Source organism: Castanea sativa, chromosome 12, assembly GCF_040712315.1.
Source record: "Castanea sativa cultivar Marrone di Chiusa Pesio chromosome 12, ASM4071231v1".
In the NCBI taxonomy this organism is placed as follows: Eukaryota; Viridiplantae; Streptophyta; class Magnoliopsida; order Fagales; family Fagaceae; genus Castanea; species Castanea sativa.
This window is the reverse complement of record NC_134024.1, coordinates 27212238-27233498: the sequence shown is the minus strand read 5'-3', so window position 1 is coordinate 27233498 and position 21261 is coordinate 27212238. Positions and strand designations below refer to the sequence as shown.

Genomic DNA, 21261 nt, shown 5'->3' with positions numbered 1-21261 from the left:
CAGAGGGCCCCAACTCACACTCTTTCTTGTCCACTAAAGGTTGGCGCTCCATAATTCTGAACACCCTTCTCCTTTCACCAATCTGTTGATCTACATTGCATGCCAGCACTCAAATAAGGTGAGATCCCAACCAAATATGGTGAGATCTTAGCCGGAGCTAGCGAGTTCTCGACAAGATTTGGTGAGATCTTAGCTAGATCTAGCAATTGCAACCATGATGGATTGATGCAACCATGCCAAAGATGATTGCAATTGATCCGACCGCTACAACTTTTAAGTTGTGACAGGCAATGATCTTAGGGTCGATTGCTGGAATTTGAACCCAAAACAAACACCGATTGACCCATGGACAGCCCTTGTCTAGGATACAAAAATAATATCTGGGTTAGGTTCCTTATGAGAACTCTAAGAGCCCTCACTACTGATGCATTACCAATTCGACGACAATTCCACACCAACACCTTTTTAATAAGTGATTAAAGCAATAAAATGGGTAGAAGAGGAGGAATCTCAACTTGAATCCAAGAACAAAGACACTCCTTGTAAAGAGAGTCCTCGTGTTGCTGTCCTTGTAAAATTGATGACTTTTCCGTACGCACAATTGGATTAGATTGGAGCAAAATGCAAAATGGAGGTAATTGGCTTGGCTAGATAGAAAAACAGAGATGTGCTGGAATGGTGGCAACTGGCAAGCACGAAGCGTATTGGGCCACAATCTAGCCATGACCAAATGGTGTAGGAGCTGCATAAGGGAAAAACTATAAGGAGACCTAAAGGAAATCTCATAGTAGGAAGAAGCCCAAGAGAACTGGGAGAGAAGCAAGGCAAGGCAAAACTCACATAACGGCCCAGGTAAGAACTCCATACATGTTAGCAGGAGCGGCTAACATAAAAATTAACAATCTATTAGTTTATCAAACGAATGCCATATTGAGGCTGAGATTTTTTATTTTCATTATTACGCAAGAATAAATGAATGATGAGTGAATCAAGTGTAAAACTAATAGCACATCACTTTCCATTTAGAATACCACGAGTCAATTTGTGAAGGTATTGCAGTGAAAAGTGGTAATAGCCATAGCAAAACTCTTTCATCTTTCAATCTAATTCATCCAATAAGTAACATCTTTCTGCATATAAAGATCATGCACGTGAAATCCAATTCACATGTTGATATTAGGGGGTATTACTCCCATCTCTCATGTAATAATAAGCCTTATAAATTTAATTCATAATAAGAGTTATCATTCATATGAGAGGAGGAAATATTACCACAAAAGGAATGAATAATTTTGCAAAAAACCACCCCACAAAAACGTTAATTACATGGCCATTAGGAATCATAAGCACTAACACATTTATGTAGTCAATATGGGGACATTGCGCAACACAACAGTCTCCACTGTGAGACCTGGTCCGAGACCAAACAGAATCCCCCAATCCAACCCTTTACCAGTTGTGGTCTTTGTTGGCATATGCGGAAGTTTTATTAATGGAGTGCAATAGATTACAAGGAATTTTTATTATGCAGAGCTATTGCTCTTGCACAATACTAGACAGCTTTTTTCTGCTCTACATAAAGCAGTACAATAGCACTTTTTTATACTAGAAAAGAGACATTTAGATTTCTAGATACAAATAACTGATTCTTAGGAACACAAACAGTTTATCACTTTGGAATACTAACAGCCATCATCTAGAAATTTCTTTATTATAATTACAAATTAATTCTAACACCCCCTCTTAATTTGTAATCTTTAATTGCTTCTTGAACCACTCCATTTTGTCAACTGTAGCTGCTTTGGTGAGAACATCTGCTGGAAGATCATTGGTACTGATGAATTGCAGTTGGATTTCTCTTTCACCAACCAAGTCTGGATAAAATGGTGCCTAAGCTCAATGTGCTTTGTCTTTGCATGAAAAACAGGATTCTTAGTCATTACAATAGCTGACATATTGTCACAGCAAATAACAGTAGGTTCTTCAATTTTTTGTTGCAAATCTGAAAGTAATCTCCTTAGCCAAATAGCTTCACAAGCTGCATCAGTTGCTGCAATGCATTCAGCTTCTGCTGAAGATAAGGCAACTGTCTTTTGCTTCTTTGAACTCCAAGCAATCACATTTGATCCCAAGCAAAAAATGTAGCCAAACGTGCTTTTTCTGTCATCAAGTAATCCAGCCTAATCATTGTCAGTGAAACCAACAAGATTGTTGTCATTCTCCTTTTTGTACAAAATGCCTAGCTTCTCGGTGCCTTGCAGGTAGTGAAAATTCTTTTTGTTGTTGCATAATGCAGCTTGCTAGGCTGATTCATGAACCTTGATATCAGGCTGACTGAATGAACAATATCTGGCATTGTATTTGTGAGATAAATCAAAGAACCAACAAGGCTTCAATATGTCTTTGCATCTGCCTTTTCCGCTGCATCTTCTTGTTGCAATATCTCATTAGAAGACATAGGTGTGGACACTGGTTTACATACTACCATGTGAAATTTTTTAAGCAAATCTTCAACGTACTTTTCTTGGCAAATAAAAACTTCACCTGTAGATTGTCGCACTTGAAAACCAAGAAAGTATTTCATCAAACCCAAATCAGTCATCTCAAATTCTTTCATCATGGCCTTTTTAAAATACTACAAAATCTCTGGTACCTTCACACTTGACATAAAGTGATGGCTCACATATGCTCCTTTGAAAACCATTTTGGCGAAAGTGGCCTTCAATTTTGCTATTCCAAGCTCTTAGAGCTTGCTTTAGGCCATACAATGCCTTTCGAAGTCGATAGACTTTGTCTTCTTTGCCTTTCTTCATGTATCCCTTCAGTTGCTCTACATATGCTTCTTCTTCTAAGTCACCATTTAAAAATGCTGACTTAACATGAAGCTGAAATACTGAAAACCCCATTTGTGCAGCAAGAGCTAAGAAGATTCTAATAGGTTCCATGTGAGCAACAGGTGCAAAAGTTTCATGGAAATCCACTCCACGCTGTTGTGAATAGCCTTTTGCGACCAAACGTGCCTTATGCTTTTGAATTGAGCCATCTTCATTGTACTTAGTTTTGTAAATCCATTTTAAGCCAATCACATCTCTTTCATTAGGCAGGTCCACTAGCTCCCATGTCTGATTCTTCTCAATGCTAGCAATTTCTTCATCCATGGCTTTGCCCACACATTCTCCTTTGCAGCATCTTTAAAGAAGTGTGGCTCACTAGCAAACAATGCAAATTCACAAGATTGATATACATCTGACAATGAGCAAAACTTCCTTGGAGGGTTTTCTAAATCATAAGAATCTGAATTTGGCAAGGCAGTGCTTGAAGATCTAGTTGGAGATGATGTTGCTCTAGGGGCTTCTTCAGAATTCATGCTTGAAAGTGAATTAGACTTGTCTTGAAAATCAAGAGAAACAGGAACTTCCAAGTTTTTGCTTTCTTGGACATTTTCCTCCCATTGCCATGCTGCCAACTCATAAAAATAATATCTCTTGAAATCACCAGCTTGTTTGTCTTGGGATTCAAAAGGAGAAATCCCTTAGACTCATCACTATAGCCAATGAAGATATACTTTTCCCCTTTTCATCAAACTTCTCTCTTTCTTGTGAGGGAATATGAGCATATGCTATGCAGCCAAAGACTTTAAACTAATTCACCATAGGTTTCTACTTATGCCGGGCTTCAAATGGAGTCTTGTCTCTAACTGCTTTTGTTGGAGAGCGATTGAGAATATATGCTGCTGTGTTGACAGCTTCTGCCCATAGCATGTTGGGTAATCCCTTGCCCTTGAGCATGCTTCTAGCCATTTCTTCAATTGTTCGATTCTTCCGTTTAGCTACTTCGTTTTGTTGAGGAGTTCTTCGAACTGTGAGTTGCCTTTGAATGCCATTTTTTTTTACAATATTGCATAAATGGCTTATAGATAAACTCCCCACCACGGTCAGTTCTCAAGGTCATCATTTGATGACCACTTTGCCTTTCAACAAGAGCTTTAAACTGAAGAAAAAATGAGAATGCTTTTGACTTTTGATAAAGAAAATAAATCCCTATCATCCTTGTGTAATCATCAACAGACAAAAGAAAATATCATTTGTTGCTTAGTGATGGAGTTCTAGTTGGCCCACATATGTCTGCATGCACAAGCTCTAATGGAGCACAAGCTCTCTAGGCTGTCTTTGGAAATGGAAGACGATGCATCTTGCCATATATACAGCCTTCACAAATGTTGTCATTTTTATGAATTGAAGAAAGACTAACTACCATATTTCTTTGCTTCAGCAATTGAAGGCCTTGATAGTTCAAATGGCCATATCTTAGACACCAAAGATGAGACTCATCAACAGTCTCACTTGTCAAAGCAATTTTCTCATATAATGACATGCTAAGAGGAAAAAGATTATTTTGTGACATTTCAACCTTCGTCACTGTCAATTTGTTTTTCTTATCATACACAGTGCACACACCATCATCAAAGTATAAAGAATAACCTTTTCTAAGCAACTGACCAACACTAAGAAGGTTTTGAGATAAGCTTGGAACAAGAAGAACATCATGAATAAATTTTTGGTTACCTTCTTCAGTGTGGACAACAATGGTTCCTTTTCCTTCAACTTTCTTTAGCTTCCCATCTCCAAGCTTTACTACAGAAGTATAGCTACGATTAAGTTCCACAAAGGACTTGGAATTCATTGTCATATGACTGCTGCATCCACTATCCAGAAACCATTTCAAGTTGAGCATTCAAGCAAGAATAAAATAATTGATCTTCTTGATTATCTTTTACAAAATTCGCATAATTTTTCTCTTGTTTGTCTCGGTACCACCAATCTCTTTTAGAGTGATTGGGAATTTTGCATCTAGTGCATTTGAAACGACATTTCCTTGACTCATGACCAGGTTTCTTGCAAATAAAACATTGTCCACTAGAGGTACCTGGTTTTTGCTGGTATTTTTCTCCATTTTTTCCTCGTCCTCTATTCTGCCCTTCCTCGGCCTTTTCCTACTGACCCTTCTTTTGGTAATTGCCTCCTCTTTTCCCTTGTTCTTCTTTGGAAAACTCATTATGAGAGACATTCATCTTTGATTGAAATGCTTGCTCCGAAGGCTGGCTTGAAAATCTGCTCTTCCTTCCTTCATGTGCTTCAAGAGACTCCATCAATTCATACATGGTAAGAACTGATACATCTTTCGATTCTTCTATTGCTGCTACTACATGATCAAATTTTTAAGCCAAACTTCAGAGTATCTTCTCGACAAGTTTCTTCTCTTGAATAGTATCTCCATAGCTCTTGATTTGATTAACAATCTCAGCAACTCTTGAATTGAAATCTTTGACAGATTCAGTTTCTTTCATTGTCAAATTATCAAAGTTTTTCCACAAATTTTGAAGCTTAACGGAGATGGTTTTATTTGAGCCTTGAAACTCCTTTTGCAAAATCTCCCATGCATCTTTTGCTTTTTTAACACCAAAAATTTTGGGGTAGATAGACTTGCTTACCCCATGATGAATGATCCTCAAGGCAATAGCATTTTTCTTCAATTTCTCCTTGTACTCCTTTTGATTTGCATCAGTCCAGGAAGAATTCCCAGTTGCAGGTGGGTCTTGGAAACTATCTTCAATCAAATCCCACAGATCTTGGGAAATGAAAATGGTCATCAATTGAGAGCTCCAGTAGTCAGTGTTCTCCATTGAAAATAGGAACCTGGTTTGTTGAATAGGAAAACAAGACATCTCTAGATTTGGCATCCATGGAGATTTACTAAAAAGATGTTTAAAGGTGGGTGAAGAAAGAAAAATGAGGTGCTGTATAGACTGTATATGTTGTATAGGCTGGCTCTGATACCAAAATTTGTTGGCATATGCGGAATTTTTATTGATGGAGTGCAATGGATTACAAGGAATTATTATTATGCAGAGCTGATGCTCCAGCACAATACTAGACAGCTTTTTTCTGCTCTACATAAAGCAGTACAATAGCACATATTTATACTAGAAAAGAGACTTCTAGACTTCCAGATACAAATAACTAATCCTTAGGAACACAAACAATTTATCACTTTGGAATACTAACAGCCATTATCTAGAAATTTCTTTATTAAAATTACAAATTAATTCTAATAGTATTTCCTTTAAGCATTGACTTCTTCCTCATTTAGTCAAGAACAAATAGCACACATGGACTAGCCATGTCCCCATACTCACTTAGCACATGTCGAGTTGCTTTGAGTTTTCCCTCTTCTAGACCAAGACTTTCTTGGATCCTGTCAAGAACAGCCGGGCCACCAGGATGAACTATATAAAACAAGGAGTTCCAATCACTTATACCAGTGGAGCTAAATGCATCAACCATGCAATTCTCAATGTTCTTGCCAATCCACATTGGTAAATTTTTAGATAAATAATATGTAAGCCCCATTTCACGTAAATGTCCAACAACTCTAGCCTCTGAATTAGGTACAAGCGACTGCCCAGTCCACGCTAGTTCAAACAATGGCCACTCAATTGTGGTATCAGGACTAGCACCAACAATTACAGCTGCAGCTCCATCTCCAAAAATTGTTTGTCCCACCAAAATTTCAAGATGGGTTTCAGAAGGTCCATGAAAAAACATGGCTATGATCTTAGCGCACACCACGAGAACTCGTGCATCTGCATTGTTCTCTGCAAGATCTTAGCAAGACGAAAACAAGTCCCTCCTGCATAACAGCCTTGTTGATAGATCATGAACTTGTTTATGTTTGGGTTAAGTACTTAAGTCCAAGGAGCTTGGTGAGTTGAAAATCAGCACCAAGCACATCCACACCAATTGATGTAGAGAATACAAGGTGGGTGATCTTTGAGATGGGTTGGCCTTATTCTTTGATAGCTTTCAATGCTGTTTCTTTGCCAAGCTATGGTACCCCAGGAACCACCATATCTTGGCTTGCATCAAGAGATGGGGCATTATAAGTACAAATCTTTGGATTTGCCTTTAGAATATCCTCAGTAAGGTAGAATGACGTTTCCTTATTGCTGAATTCTCACTTGTTAGTGAAAATGTAACATAAAAAGGCAAATTACTTCACTAATACATTGGGAATGTCATGCAACACTGACTTGAGTCGTTTATAATTTTTATACTAATGTTAGAAATCCTACAAATTTTATTATAAATTGACATGTCACTAATTACTCAAGTAATTTTTATTTTTTAATACTCATACAATAAAATTTATATTTATAGTATCTTTAGCAATGTGGTTATTTTTATGGTAGTACAAAGTAAACTCTCATGCGCGCTTTACAAAACAGTTTATACTCTTTCACACACCTTTTTCACATTTTCACATTTTTACATTCAATATTCTTAGTTACATATGTTAATGTACACATTTTTAAACACAATAATGTGATGTTCATATTTAAAATGTGAAAAATGAATATATACGTAAGATTTGAAATAAGTTGTATAAGAGAATCATTACCCTTTATAAAATGTGTTTAGATATTACCAAAAAAAAAGGTCTATGAATGCTTACATATGTGCTTGAGCTTTTCTTTTAGACTTGTCTTGTGCTCGCTCTTTGTCACGCAGAAGTAGAAATCTAGATAGTCTTTTTGGTAGACAACATTTTCCGAATTCGCTGTGGCAATGGCCAATATTGTGGCTGGATCCTTTGTCCTCTGTGCTTCTTTGAGATTTTCAACTAACGCCATTAGATATTGATGATGTGAAGAAAATCAGTAGGCTGGATGTTTCGGACTTGAAAGGACTACTTGCTGTCTTGATGGTCTGAAAAAGAAAGAAAAGCGATCAAAGGTGACCGGGGTTGCCAGCCAAGAACCCTCTGATGGCAAAGTTAGTTTTCTCTCTATAATTTTGGAGTTCCAAATTTTTAGGAAATGTAAAACGTACCTTTGTTTGGTCTGAACGAGTGTTTATATAGTGTCCTAAAGACAATTATCAAACTCGTAACCTTCCCTGGATTTGAGGTGTGAGGGTTCAGGGATAACTTCCACAACTGCTTAGGAGTTACGTTTTTCTCACATAACGGTCATTGGAAGTTATGCGTGTAATAAGGAGTTGTAGTACACACTCAAGAATTTTCCTAAGTGCCAAAGGCTTGTCTAGGGGTCCTCTTGTCGAGCATACCTTGCTTCCCAGGAAGGTCGTTCCCCTATGGACGACCTTATTCAGGACGAGGTTGATGGCTCCCTTAGACAAGACAGTGAAGTTTTGTAAAACTTAACCATGTGAACCTCGTCAAAGCATCCTCCTGCATGGACGAGCTTTTTATGGACGAGGTTCTTACAACATTTGCTTTCCTGCTCTTGTCCTGGACGACCTCCATGGATAATGCTGGAGTTATATTTTATCATACCCCATCAGATATGTTTGCTAAAAGCTGAGATCGTGGGCTAGTTGCAAAGGGATGTTGTGTGTGTGTGTGTGTGTGTGTGTGTGTGTAGGTATATACAAGGATAGATTGTAATAATGATATAAGGTTGGAGAGTATTCATTTGTAAAATGAATAAAGTGGAAAATTTGAGTATTGGAATTTTTTTTTTTGTGAAAATTCAAGTTCAAGTTCCATATATATATATATATATATATATATATATATATATATATATATATATATATGAAAATGTGTCTATTGAAAGGACATAACCTTTCATATTTGATATATATATCAAAAGTGCCTTTTGACCAAAAGGTACCTATTAAATTAAAGAAGTACCAATTTAAGGGTTATAATCATTTGAGTATAAATAGTGGCTTATATTCACTTGATAACTACTTTTTCTCTTCCAAAAAGTTAGTTTCTAAGAAACACAAGAAATCTTGTGGGTATTCTCCAAAATTGCTATTTGTAGAACGCAATAAACTTGGTTGTATCCTGGGGACAAGTTTGTAGAAACCCTTTAGCAACTTGCATATGGAGACAAATATTGTCTAAAGATAACATTCAATTGTGCCTCCAAGTCAATCACTAATTTCTATTTACTTGATGTGTTCATTTTATTCTTTTATTAGACAATATTTGCTACAAGACAAGGAGTGAATGATGGTACAACTTTTAAGATGTTGAACCATGATTTGATGAAATTGGATCGCTTTGATTAAACCAATTTTACTCGGTGGAAAGAGCAATTGGCTTGGATTTGAAGAGGTCTTCAAATGATGAATCGATCATAATGAAGATTTAATGGAACAAGGCTTAAAGAAACAAAGTTTCAATTTTGGCAACACAAGGTGATGATTCTTTCATATTATGGATGCATTAAAAACCATGTTCATAGTTTGAACATTAAAGGTACAGATTCCTTGTTCATGGGCAATTTGAATTTCAAACTAATTAATAAGTTTCTTTGTTAGAATATTTGCATGTGTTGCGAATTTATATGAATTGAGAAATAAGAATGAACTTTTGATATGCTTAAATGTTGTAAAGGGAAGTAGAAAATATAAAGAATGGGAATTTAAACTCTTAACATGATAGAGTATTTGAATATTTTTCTAAGTGATTTTCTAAATTATGTGAAAACATTAAATAACATGTCAGAAGATTTTACTTTAGATTAATTCAAAAGTGATTGTGAACAATGTTCAAAGTGGAAGTTCTAGTAAGACCAATTAGCACTTGAATGTGAATAAGAGTGTGGGTGGTTTTAAAAGAACAACTCCAAGAATTCCAATGATGACAAGTAGAATACGTCATGTGTCCTTCGTGGGAAGAAAGATCATTATATTTGAGAATGTAAGTTCTTAAAAGAATAAGAAGGATGACGATGAAACTGCCGATGAAACAATTTTCATTGAGGACATTAGTGCTATAGTGAGTGACATATTTAATAATATAATCATTGTAACTCATATGGCTATAATTACAAATCCTTCCAATTGGTGGTTTGGCTTGGGTGCAATGTTGCATGTGTGCAACTACAAGACATATTTTAAGACTTATGAGGAGTCTTCCATAAAACTAGAGGTGCTTGTGGGCATCCACAGTAAGACAAAGGTTCATGGAAAGTGCATTGTTAGAGTAAAATTGAGTTTTGGCAAGAAGTTCTCGTGATCAATGTTTTTCACGTACTTGATATCAAGAAAAACCAATTTATTATTTAAGAATAGTCTTGTCCGGGAATGGGATATTATTAGGCAATGGATATGCTACTAATGACATGTTCAAATTGAGTGTTATTAATTAAGATGTTTCTGGTTGTGCTTATATTGTTAATTCTTTTATTTGTGGCATGCTAGACTTGAACATTTAAATTTTAAATTCTTGAAGTTTATATCAAAGCATGGTATAATTTTATATAAGCATAATTTAAGTTGAATGGTGTATATTAACTAGAGATGGTGAACATTTCTAAATGGATATTCTTCTTTGTGAGGAACATGTCATAATATACCAAAATGCAGTCCTTTATACACCCTAATAAAATGTTTTGGTTAAAAAGAAAAGAGAAGAGAACTCTAGTTGATATGGTGGATGCCATAATTTTGAGTGCAATCAGCTAAATTCCTATTTGATCAATGGGAAAAAGCTTTGCTTAGTATATGCTATGTGCATTATAGCGTTCCATCTCAAAGGTATTTCATGTGTTATGAAATGAGAAAGTAACCAAATACTTATCATTTTAAAATGTGAGGGTGTTTAACCTTTGTAAAATGATATACCAAAGAGGACTAATTAGTCAAAGAGCTATATAAAGTGTATATGTAGGTTTTGTGTAAATTTGTGGGTATATAATTTATTTGACTTCATGTCTAATATAAGAGTGAAATAAAAAAGAGATTGAATTTATTGAGTTTAAATTCAAAGATGATTTAAAGGATACCCCGATATCTACTTAAACACAAATAAATGACTCCAATGTTAAATATCACATTAAGTGGTATTAAAGATTTAAATGTGGTTCACCAAGTGAATAGGTGGAGTCAAAGTGTAAGAAATAAAAGGATTTTGATCCAAATTTTATTTCATGAGAAACATTTATTTACATTGTTGAAGGTAATTAAAGTGTAGTCCTAAACAATTGCCTATAGTATTCTTTGAGAGAAGTGATCCTAAACTTTGAGAAAGCTTTGTGCCTTTAAAATATGTAGCTTTCTGATGTAAAAGCTATTAAGGTTGAGATAGACTCAATAATATTTAATAATAATTGGGTTTTAATGGATCTACCTCTAGTTTCAAAACCAATTGGTTGAGAGTGGGGTACTAGAACAAGATATAAAATCTTTTGGCCTAAAGTTAGTTGTAAAAGGTTTGAAACAAAAGGGAAAAGATAGATTTTGATATCTATGCACTAATAAATATTTGTGTTATTAGTTTGATATTTTTTTAAAATCATTCATATAATTTTAACGAAATTCATTATGTTTGATTATTACATTTTGATGTATGTAATTACAATGTGTGTATATATATATATGTGTGAATTTTGGAATGGTTGAAAACCCAAATGTGGGGGGTTTAGAAACTCAAATTGTGGAATTATGATATCTAAGAAGTGTGGGGATATAGCCCTCAAAAGAGTCATGAACTCATAAGGATGCTAATGTGCATCAAAGATGTGCTTGTTAAAGGTATTGAAAATTAACATCTAGGGATGTTAAATTCATTGTGATTAAATTCTGTCATGTGTGGTAGATGTCTCAAGTTTAATCAAGCACATGTGGTGATCCTATTTTGAAAGTATCTCTTTGTGAAATAAAGAGAGCACAAGTGAGTTCATTAATTGAATATTCAAGGATCAATAATGAAATATTGGATTGTGTCTCCACATATAATTTGAGTATGCATCATATAGATGTGAAGTGACTTTCTTAAATAGTGATCTTAGAAAGGAAGTTTGCTTGAAAGACCTGTGGGTTTGTACTTCCTTAAATAATTAAATGTTGCATAGCTCGAGTTTGCTAGTGAATTAAGTATATGTTGCGTATTACGTATGGAACAAAAGTAGACATTGTCTTCACAGTATGTAGACTTGTAAAGTTTCTAAAACTTAAAGTTGATCACTAGAAAGTAATTAATTGTGATGAATATCTATTATATAAAATATTCAAAGTAAATTCTATTATTGATGTGAGTGATAATATCTATGTCTAGTTAAATAATCACTACATGGGGGGGGGGGGGGGGAGGTGCTATGTGTAAGCATTAAAGAAATAAGGTGTATTTCTTACTCTACTATAGAATTAAATTGAAAGTATTGATTATAATGGTAACGGGCAATGAAGGAAAATTGTTAAGGTTTTGATAAAGTGTCGTGGCCACGACAATAGTAAGCCATTCCTTGTATTGTAATTGTGAAACCACAATGCGTATGGTATACATGAGTTATATACAAAGTGAACTTAGACTTAAAAGTATGAGACAAGAATACTTAAGGCAAGTCAAGTGTGGTTGGACTAGTCCATTGCCTACGTAAATTCAAAATAGGTCCTTCACCGAAGTGTGTCTCGAAACTTGGTAAGGAAAACATCCATTGGAATGAGATTAAAACCCTTCTTTTAAGAGAATCACCAATAGTGGGAACCCAACCTCGAATTGATTTAATCCAAGAGGTTTAAAGGGTAACAACAAGCTATTGATACCTGGTTAGTAAGAACACTAAATTTGTGTTTCATTCAGAATGGATTAGTGTAGACTGTTATGATGAAAATAGAGGATGAGTTTTGAACTTTTAATGAAGTTCATAAATCATAAATGTCTGTGTAACAAGGACATAAGAAGGAACTTCATTTTTGTGAACATAGGAGTGGTGTCGCTTCTAGCAAGAGTAAAATGGTTTTTTCTTGTACATGTTCACTAAACTGGGAAGAGCACAAGGCCATAATAATGCTAACAATATGGATTTCTAAATGTGTTGTGGATTTTCTCATGTGTGTGTTGTTTTCGATTTCAACACATAAGAGTTTTGGTTTAAGCACCAAGCCACCATTAACTCTATTGATTTCTTGAGCAATTACATTAAAGGGAGGTTTAAGTTGAAAAACACCTTCCATTATGCATGATTGAATATCAATCAAGTAAGACATATATTATTACAACCTAGTGGGGGATTGTTGTATATATGTAGGTATATACAGTGACGGAGCCAAGAGTATATCTTTTGAGGGGCCATATATAAATTATTTGTGTGTGTGTGTGTATGAAATGTAAAATAGTAATGTACAATGCTTCATAACTTAATATGTGCTATAAATAAAAATATATTTAATTAAAATTAAATAATCATGAGACAAGATTGAAAAAACTATTTAATATCTTTAATCAACTATGAAATACAATAATATAAAAGTTAAACATCTTTGTTGAAAACATGTGTATATACTGTTTATAATATATTGATTATTATAATAATAAAGAATATAAAAAAGAAAGCAATAAAAAGTAAAATAAAAAAATCAAACAAAAGCAACTGCAAATACCTTGAAAGAGTTAAAAACAATGGGCATGGGTCAGCCAGTCTCACTCTCAGCTTGGGGCATAATCATAGATAGAGCATTGCACATTGCACAAACCCAGTCACAAACCCAGTCAAGGATGAAGGGCCTGCCATTGCACAAAGCTTCACAAATTGAGTCACAATTGAAGGGGCCACAGCATTGAGTCACTAACAATGACAGTGACAAATTGAGTCACTCTTTCTTGTCTTGTTTGAACACGTAGTTTAATACACTACTAAATAACTTTTACTTTTAATCAAAGGGAGGGAAAAGGAAAGAACTAAAATCTGAAAAGATAAATAATAATAATAATAATAAAGAAGAAGAAGAAGAAGAAGAAGAAGAAGAAGAAAGACTTAGGGCCTATTTGGTAGAGTGGTTCAAACCCACTCTACCAAATTTTAAACAACTTTACACACTTTTTCACACACTTTTTTTCACCCACACATATTTTAAAAAACTACAAACAATTCAACTCAAACTCCTCTACCAAACGAGCATTTAGTAGCGAGAAGAAGCCAAACTAGCAAAGAAGGAAAATTGGCAAAGAAGAGGGCAAAGAATTGAAACAGTGGCAGCACATCAACAAAGGCCAAGTCCCCAATGGAGATAGAGAGAGAAAGAGAGAGATTGAGAGAGAGAGAGAGAGAGAGAGTCACCTGCGTGAGAAACATTGTGTGGAAGACTTGGTGGTGCGGCACGTCAACAAAATTTCTGGCTTTTCAATATTCAAGCTATGTACAAGTAAGCCCTCAATATGTTAGTATGAAAATTAGAATTTTTTTTTCCTTTTATTTGTTGAGGTAATTGTTAAAATACCTATTTGTTGAGGCAATTGACATATGTATTTGTGGATTGTATTTTATTTCAATGAAAATTATGTTTATTTTTAGACTTTCTTAAATATATATATATATATATATATATATATATATATATATATATATATATATATGTATATCATTAGGTATGGAGGGCAAAATGATAAGCTTATTTAAAAATTTTCAAATTATTTAAAATTTTTGAATTTTTTTCCAAAATTTGGGGGGGGGGGGCCGTCAAGGCCCCCTTCGGTCCTCAAGTGGCTCCACCATTGGGTATATACAAGGATGGGTTGTAATAATGATATAAGGTTAGAGAGTATTCATTTGTAAAATGAATAAAGTGAAAAATTAGAGTACATAAATTTTCTTTGTGAAAATTCAAGTTTCATATATATATATATATATATATATATATGAAAATGTGTTTATTGAAAGAACATAACCTTTCATATTGGATACATATCGAAAGTACCTTTTGATGAAAAAGTGTCTATTGAAAGAACACAATCTTTCATATTGGATATATATCAAAAGTGTCTTTTGACCAAACGGTACATCTTAAATGAAAAGGTACCTATTGAAGGGTTATAATTATTTGAGTATAAATAGTGACTAATATTCACTTGATAACTACTTTTGTTCTCCCCAAAAGTTAGTTTTTAAGAAACACAAGAAATTCTGTGGGTATTCTCCAAAATTGCTATTTGTAAAACCCAATAAACTTAGTTGTATCCTAGAGACAAGTTTGTAAAAACCCTTTGGCAACTTGCATATGGGGACAAATATTGTCTAAAGATAACATTCAATTGTGTCTCCAAATTAATCACTAATTTCTATTTACTTGTTGTGTTTATTTTGTTCTTTTATTATTACTCCATGGTTTGGTGAAACCCCCGACAAGGGACAGCCAAATCACACTAGAATATTATTCGATCTTTGTATAAGGTTTGGGAAGCATGTAAATTCAGAACTCGATATCTTATTTTTTATAGACTTGAAGTTTTGGAAGGACCTGAAAAGAATCTTTTGAACTTGGAAGGTTGGAAAGATTCCAAACCTGCCTTAGTTAAAGCATCCACAATAGTGGTGCTATTTTTTTTAGCAATTTGGCACCAAAAAAATTTACTTTATCTATTTTACCTACTCACTTTACAAAACATCCAGCACCAGTGGATCTATTTTAGCTTTCAACACAATAAAATAATATAAACATCACAATAAAATAATATATCTACTACAATAAACAACAATCACAACCACTGCAACCACTACTGCTGCCACTACTGCCGCCGCCACTAACTCTTCCATCGCCACTGCTGCCGCTGCAGACACTTGATAGCAAATATTCGTCAAGTGTAACAAGTAATTTTTTTAACCCCAAATTATACTTATACATTTATTTTACTAAAACAATTTCTCAATCATCATGATAGTAAATAATCATCTAGTATAACAATAATATTTTGTTTTAACCCCAAATTATATATATACAGATTTATCTTTTGACTAAAAAAATTTCTCAATTGTCATGATAGCAAATAATCGTCTAGTATAACAACATTTTTTTTTAACCCCAATTATATATATACAAATTTATATTTGACTAAAAGAATTGTCTCAATTGTTCGGAAGTAATCTTGGAACAATGTAAACTATGAAATGGAGGAACCTTATAAGAAAAAATATAAAATGGAATACATATTATAGCTGGAACAATGTAGTCTATAGATTACTCACATACATAACTCAAACCAAATTACAATAAAACTCATACACTCGCACAAGTTCCGATGACTCATGCTTCTCAACAAATTAAAAAAAAAAAAAAAAAGTTCCTACTACTCGCCTTGCAATTGCCATAAATGTTCAACAAGGTCCGATTGGAGTTGAGAATGAATTTCTCGATCTCTGATGTGTCCATAACTCTGAATGTATGCCATAAATCCATCACTTTGTTCACGTGACACTTGTATAGAAGGATTATCCACTCCATCAATTTCTTCATAACCCAAGTCTACCACTTCATTATCATCTCACTCATCTTCAACGATCATGTTATAGAGAATTATGCACGCTTTCTTGATCTTTTGGAGTATTTCAAGATGGAAAAATCATGTAGGTCCACGAACAATTGCGAAACGTGCTTAAAGGACTACAAATGCATGCTCAACATCCTTCCTATACACCTCTTGGGTTGCTGCAAATAATTTTCACTTTTGTCCTTATGGAGATGGGATTGTTTTCACAAATGTTGCCCACTTTGGATATATGCCATAAGCAAGGTAATATCCCATTGTGTAGTCATGACCATTGATTGAGTAATGTACTGCAGGAGCACGTTCTTTAGGAAGATTAGAAAATATATGAGACCGCTCTAACACATTAATGTCATTATTTGACCCAGGTAACCCAAAAAATGCATGCTATATCCAAAGATCATATGATGCTACTACTTCTAAAATAATAGTAGGCTCACGAATATGACCACAATATTGACCTTTCCATGCAGCTGGACAATTTTTCACTTCCAATGCATGCAATCAATTGAACCTAACATACCTGAAAAACCTCAGCGTTCACCATGAGCTAACAGTTGTCAGGGGCAGTTTTTTCGCATAGCCATGTGTCTTCTGCTAGAGGTGTGACTTTGCTAGACCCGGATTTTTTTTGAGGAGTCCAATTCAGAACTCGACATTGGGCCGCATAGATCAATGGCTTCCGGTGCATTTTAAGCCTACAAAATAGATAAAGCCCAAAGTCTTAGAATTATGATAATGGTTAAAATAAATGAATAATATATTTAGTATAATAGATTTGATTAAATGGTGAGTTGAACGTTATTATTATGTTGTTAAGTGATTTCAATTAGAATGATAATTAATTATCATACGTCCAATAATAGGATGAGTCCAATAGTCCATATCCAGCTGCGATTGATGGTTCATGTTCAACATAATAAGGTATGTTCAGCAATGGTTTATTTTCAAATGATGTATGTCAAATAGTTCATATCCAGTCATGGTTCATGTCCAAATAATATATGTCCAGCGGTGGTTTTATGTCCGAATAATATGTCCAACAATAGTAGATCAATTTATTAATATATATATATATATATGTTCATTAATGAAGTATTAGCAAGATCATGTTTTATAAAATAGTGAGATGATATTAAAGTAACTTGTATTTAGAGGTATAATGATAATGAGTTAACATGTACTTAATAATGTAATTTTGAAGATAGAGAAATTTTGACTTATCTTGTATGTTTTTTACTCCAGCTGTACAACATCACTTTGTTCTTTATATGATTTATGGCTCCAACCGTATAGTGTTAATGAGCTGATAACATTCCAGCGGTAGAATAATATGAGTATAATAGTACAATGATAATAAATTAAAATATACTCAATAGTATAATTTTGGAGATAAAAATGTAATGACTTATGTTCACAGTTTGTAGCTTCAACCGTATAAAAGTAGTAGACTTATAACATTTTAATAGCATGATGAAATGAGTCCAGCGGTGTGGTATGATATTGTGAGTCCTTTCAAAGTGACTTCATGATTGAAGGGGAAAAATGGGTGCAACTGGAGGGAGAGAGAATATGTTCAGTCGTGTGCATAGGTTGGTTAAGTTTATTCCCTTATCATAAACTTAAATGATTTTTCTCATGTAATGTTCTTTTAGTTTTTAGTCAAATATGAGTGATTTTGCCTTCCATGAGAATGGCTTTTAGTATTATAAGTTTTTGCCTTTCATAAGAAGGGCTTTTAGCATTATAAATATATGCCTTCCATGAGAAAGGCTTTTGATAAAATGTTCTTGGAAGAGTGTTTGATATGTTTTAAGATGTATGGAGATGGTAAGATATATATATATATATATATATATATATATATATATATATATATATATATATATATATATATATTGTGAGATATGGTGTTTGTAATATGTATAGGAATTATATGTAGATACTTTGTTGAACATGGATCTTGTATATGTATACTTTGTGAGACATAAAGTTTAAAGATATATGAGAAGTATGTATATATATATATATATATATATATATATATATATATATATATATATATTGTGAGATATGGTGTTTGTAATATGTATAGGAATTATATGTAGATACTTTGTTGAACATGGATCTTGTATATGTATACTTTGTGAGACATAAAGTTTAAAGATATATGAGAAGTATGTATGGATATTTTGTGAGGAATGTGTTTGTAAAATATATGGAAGTGTGAGATAGATAATATAAAGGTTAAATATAGTAAATACATGAGTTTATAGTTGTTGCTAAAGTGGTTTTTTGTGTTATGTCATGAGTTATGTTGCTCTTTAGGAAGAAAGATTTTGTAAGAGAAATAGAGAAAGATATGGAAATGTGTTTATGGGCAGCAAAATGATGACATTTTAGAATAATAGAGTGTGGGAAAGATGGGTAATGTATAATGATGTGGTGTAATATGTGTGTTGTAATTATGTTATCCAAGAAGAGATATTTTTGTAAAAGAGATGGAGAAGTATGAAAATGTTTAGAGATATGTGCAGCAAAGTGAATGAAGTTTCAGAATATTGAGGATGAGAGAGGGATGGATAGTGTATGTTAATGTGTGGCTTGGTCCTCTTTATATAGAGCCAAGTATGTAACTAAATTAGAACTAGTTGAAGGGAAATTTAGCAAATAAAGAAAAGTCTTTAACAAAGCAAGTGGTTTCATTAGTGGGTTTTTGTTTTTTAGCCAAAAGAAGAAAGTTTGAGATTTTAATGCTGCTGGAGTTGTTGTTATAGCTGTCAGTCACAACTGTCAGCTCTGTAGCAGTAGTTGCTGAATGATATCATCTGAATGACATCTTCTGCTGGAGGAAAATATTTAGCATTAAATTTATGGTTTGGCTGAAAATGGTAAGATGCCCTTTATGTGACCTTCCTATTTCTGGTACTACAGCTGGAGACTATGGATTTTAGCTTAAAATAGTAGGATTTCTTTTATGGGATCCTTACTTCTTTTGGTATAGCAGGTAGTTGTTGGGATTGACCATTAATAGGCAACTGGTGTCATTTTAGGACATGTGTCAACTACCTAAGTTGCTGCTAGAGCTATTGCAGTTGCTGCTGGAGGAACTGCAGCTTCTGCTGGAACTATTGTTGGTATTTTTGGCTAAGTTTCCTCTTTTGGAAAATTATATGTTTTGTTCATATATAATTTTGGTCAGTAATAGACTAGTTGGTTGATATTTGATGAAGTTTTAGAGATGTAATTATGGTCTCTTTGTATTATACCAAATCTTGGAGAGTAAGGAAAACATTTAATGCTAGATATGAGATATTAATATATATTTAGCCATGTGCTTGGAATTAATTTAAATGAAAATAATAATAGAATTTATATGAAATAATATAATTACATTTTTAAACTTATATTCTATGTTGAACATTAATTTTTATGTAAAGAGCGGGGGGAGTTTTATCATTTTAAATGTTATGTGATATGAGAGGCTTACTAAATGTTACCTATTGCACACTGACCCGTCAGAATTCAAGGAATTGGGGAAGACATGCCAAGCAACATGCTTTCCTTTATCAACTTTGAACCACTGAAGCTTTATTGAACATACTTTTTGGCCCTCCAAACCATGACTCCCAAAATTTCCTCGATGAAACTCATGAGCTTGGATCATGAGCTAAAAATCAGATGTTATGCCACAAGCTTGAACCATAGGCTTTGATGAGATACTATCGCCATGGGTTTTGGACCACAGGTTTTGACGCATTTTTGTGTAAATTTGGGCTCTTTTGGGTTTTATAAGAGATTTTCCCAAAATCCATGATAATGTTAATGTGGTGCGGGTTGCCAATGAAATAAAGCCATGTGGTGTGAAAATTTTGTCCTCAACAACAGTCTAGCAATGTCTTCATTGTTTGGCTTTCTCAATTATTCCTCAGAGAAAACATTAATTACCGCAATCACAAATTTTTTCAAACTTTCTTATGTAGCAGTTTCTCCGATCGCACATATTCATCTATCAAATCACCCGATACTCCATACGCAAGTATTCTAAGGGCAGCAGTTATCTTTTGTAATGAAGATAAACCAAGTTTGTTAACACTATTTCTTTTTTAGACAAAGTAAAAGTCACGAGCTTCTACCTTAGATTGAATACTGAGAAAAAGAGAACGCTTCATCTGAAATCTCCTATGAAATAAAGAGGGCGGATATATTGGTGTGGGAGCAAAGTAGTCAAGAAAAAGCCTCCCATGGCTTGCCAAATGATTACGTCGAATATAGCAGTGACGTTTATATTGTGATGTTTCCATGACAACTTCTTCAATTATCTTATCTTGATCTGAGTCATCAAGAAGTAACTTGCGAAACAAAGAGCGATCCATATATGCAACTGTCAAGACATTTGGAAAGAAATTATTACTACACATGCACAAGTCACAACACAAACAAGATGAACAATAAATTTGAAGGTTTATAATTGCATCTAGTTTAAGATTAAAGTCAAGTGACATAAGCCACTACTAAAATACATGAAAACCTCTCATAAGTTACTACCAAAATACATGAAGGTCTATCATAAGCTATTACCAAAATACATGAAGGCCTATGATGAGCTATTACCAAAATACATGAAGGCCTATCACGAGCTACATAAAAAAAAAAAAAAAGGTTATACCAAAACATCATCTAAATGTGCCAACCTTTTTCTAACATTACAAAATACATAAAGGCCTAAGCTACATTCAAAATGCAATCAAACCCATTAATTATGTGAACTTCATCTTGCCATGATTTCCTCTTGGAGTTGTTCATGATTCTCTCATCCTCTAACATATGTTGCATCTCAAATTTTTTCTTCTCAATCTTAAGTTTTTCCCTCTCAATAAAAGGTTTTTCCTCTTCCAATCGAGTCCTCTCCTTATCCCTCAACTCTCCCAAGCGCAACTTCTCTTCTTTGATATGAAAACTCTC

At 33.9% G+C, this 21261-nt stretch overlaps 1 pseudogene; it reads right to left on the bottom strand.

Annotated features, from left to right (window-relative positions):
- Positions 1–1358: 1358 nt before the first annotated feature.
- LOC142618922 (chalcone synthase 2-like) lies at positions 1359–7690 on the bottom strand (annotated as a pseudogene).
- Between the last annotated feature and the right edge of the window lie 13571 nt (positions 7691–21261).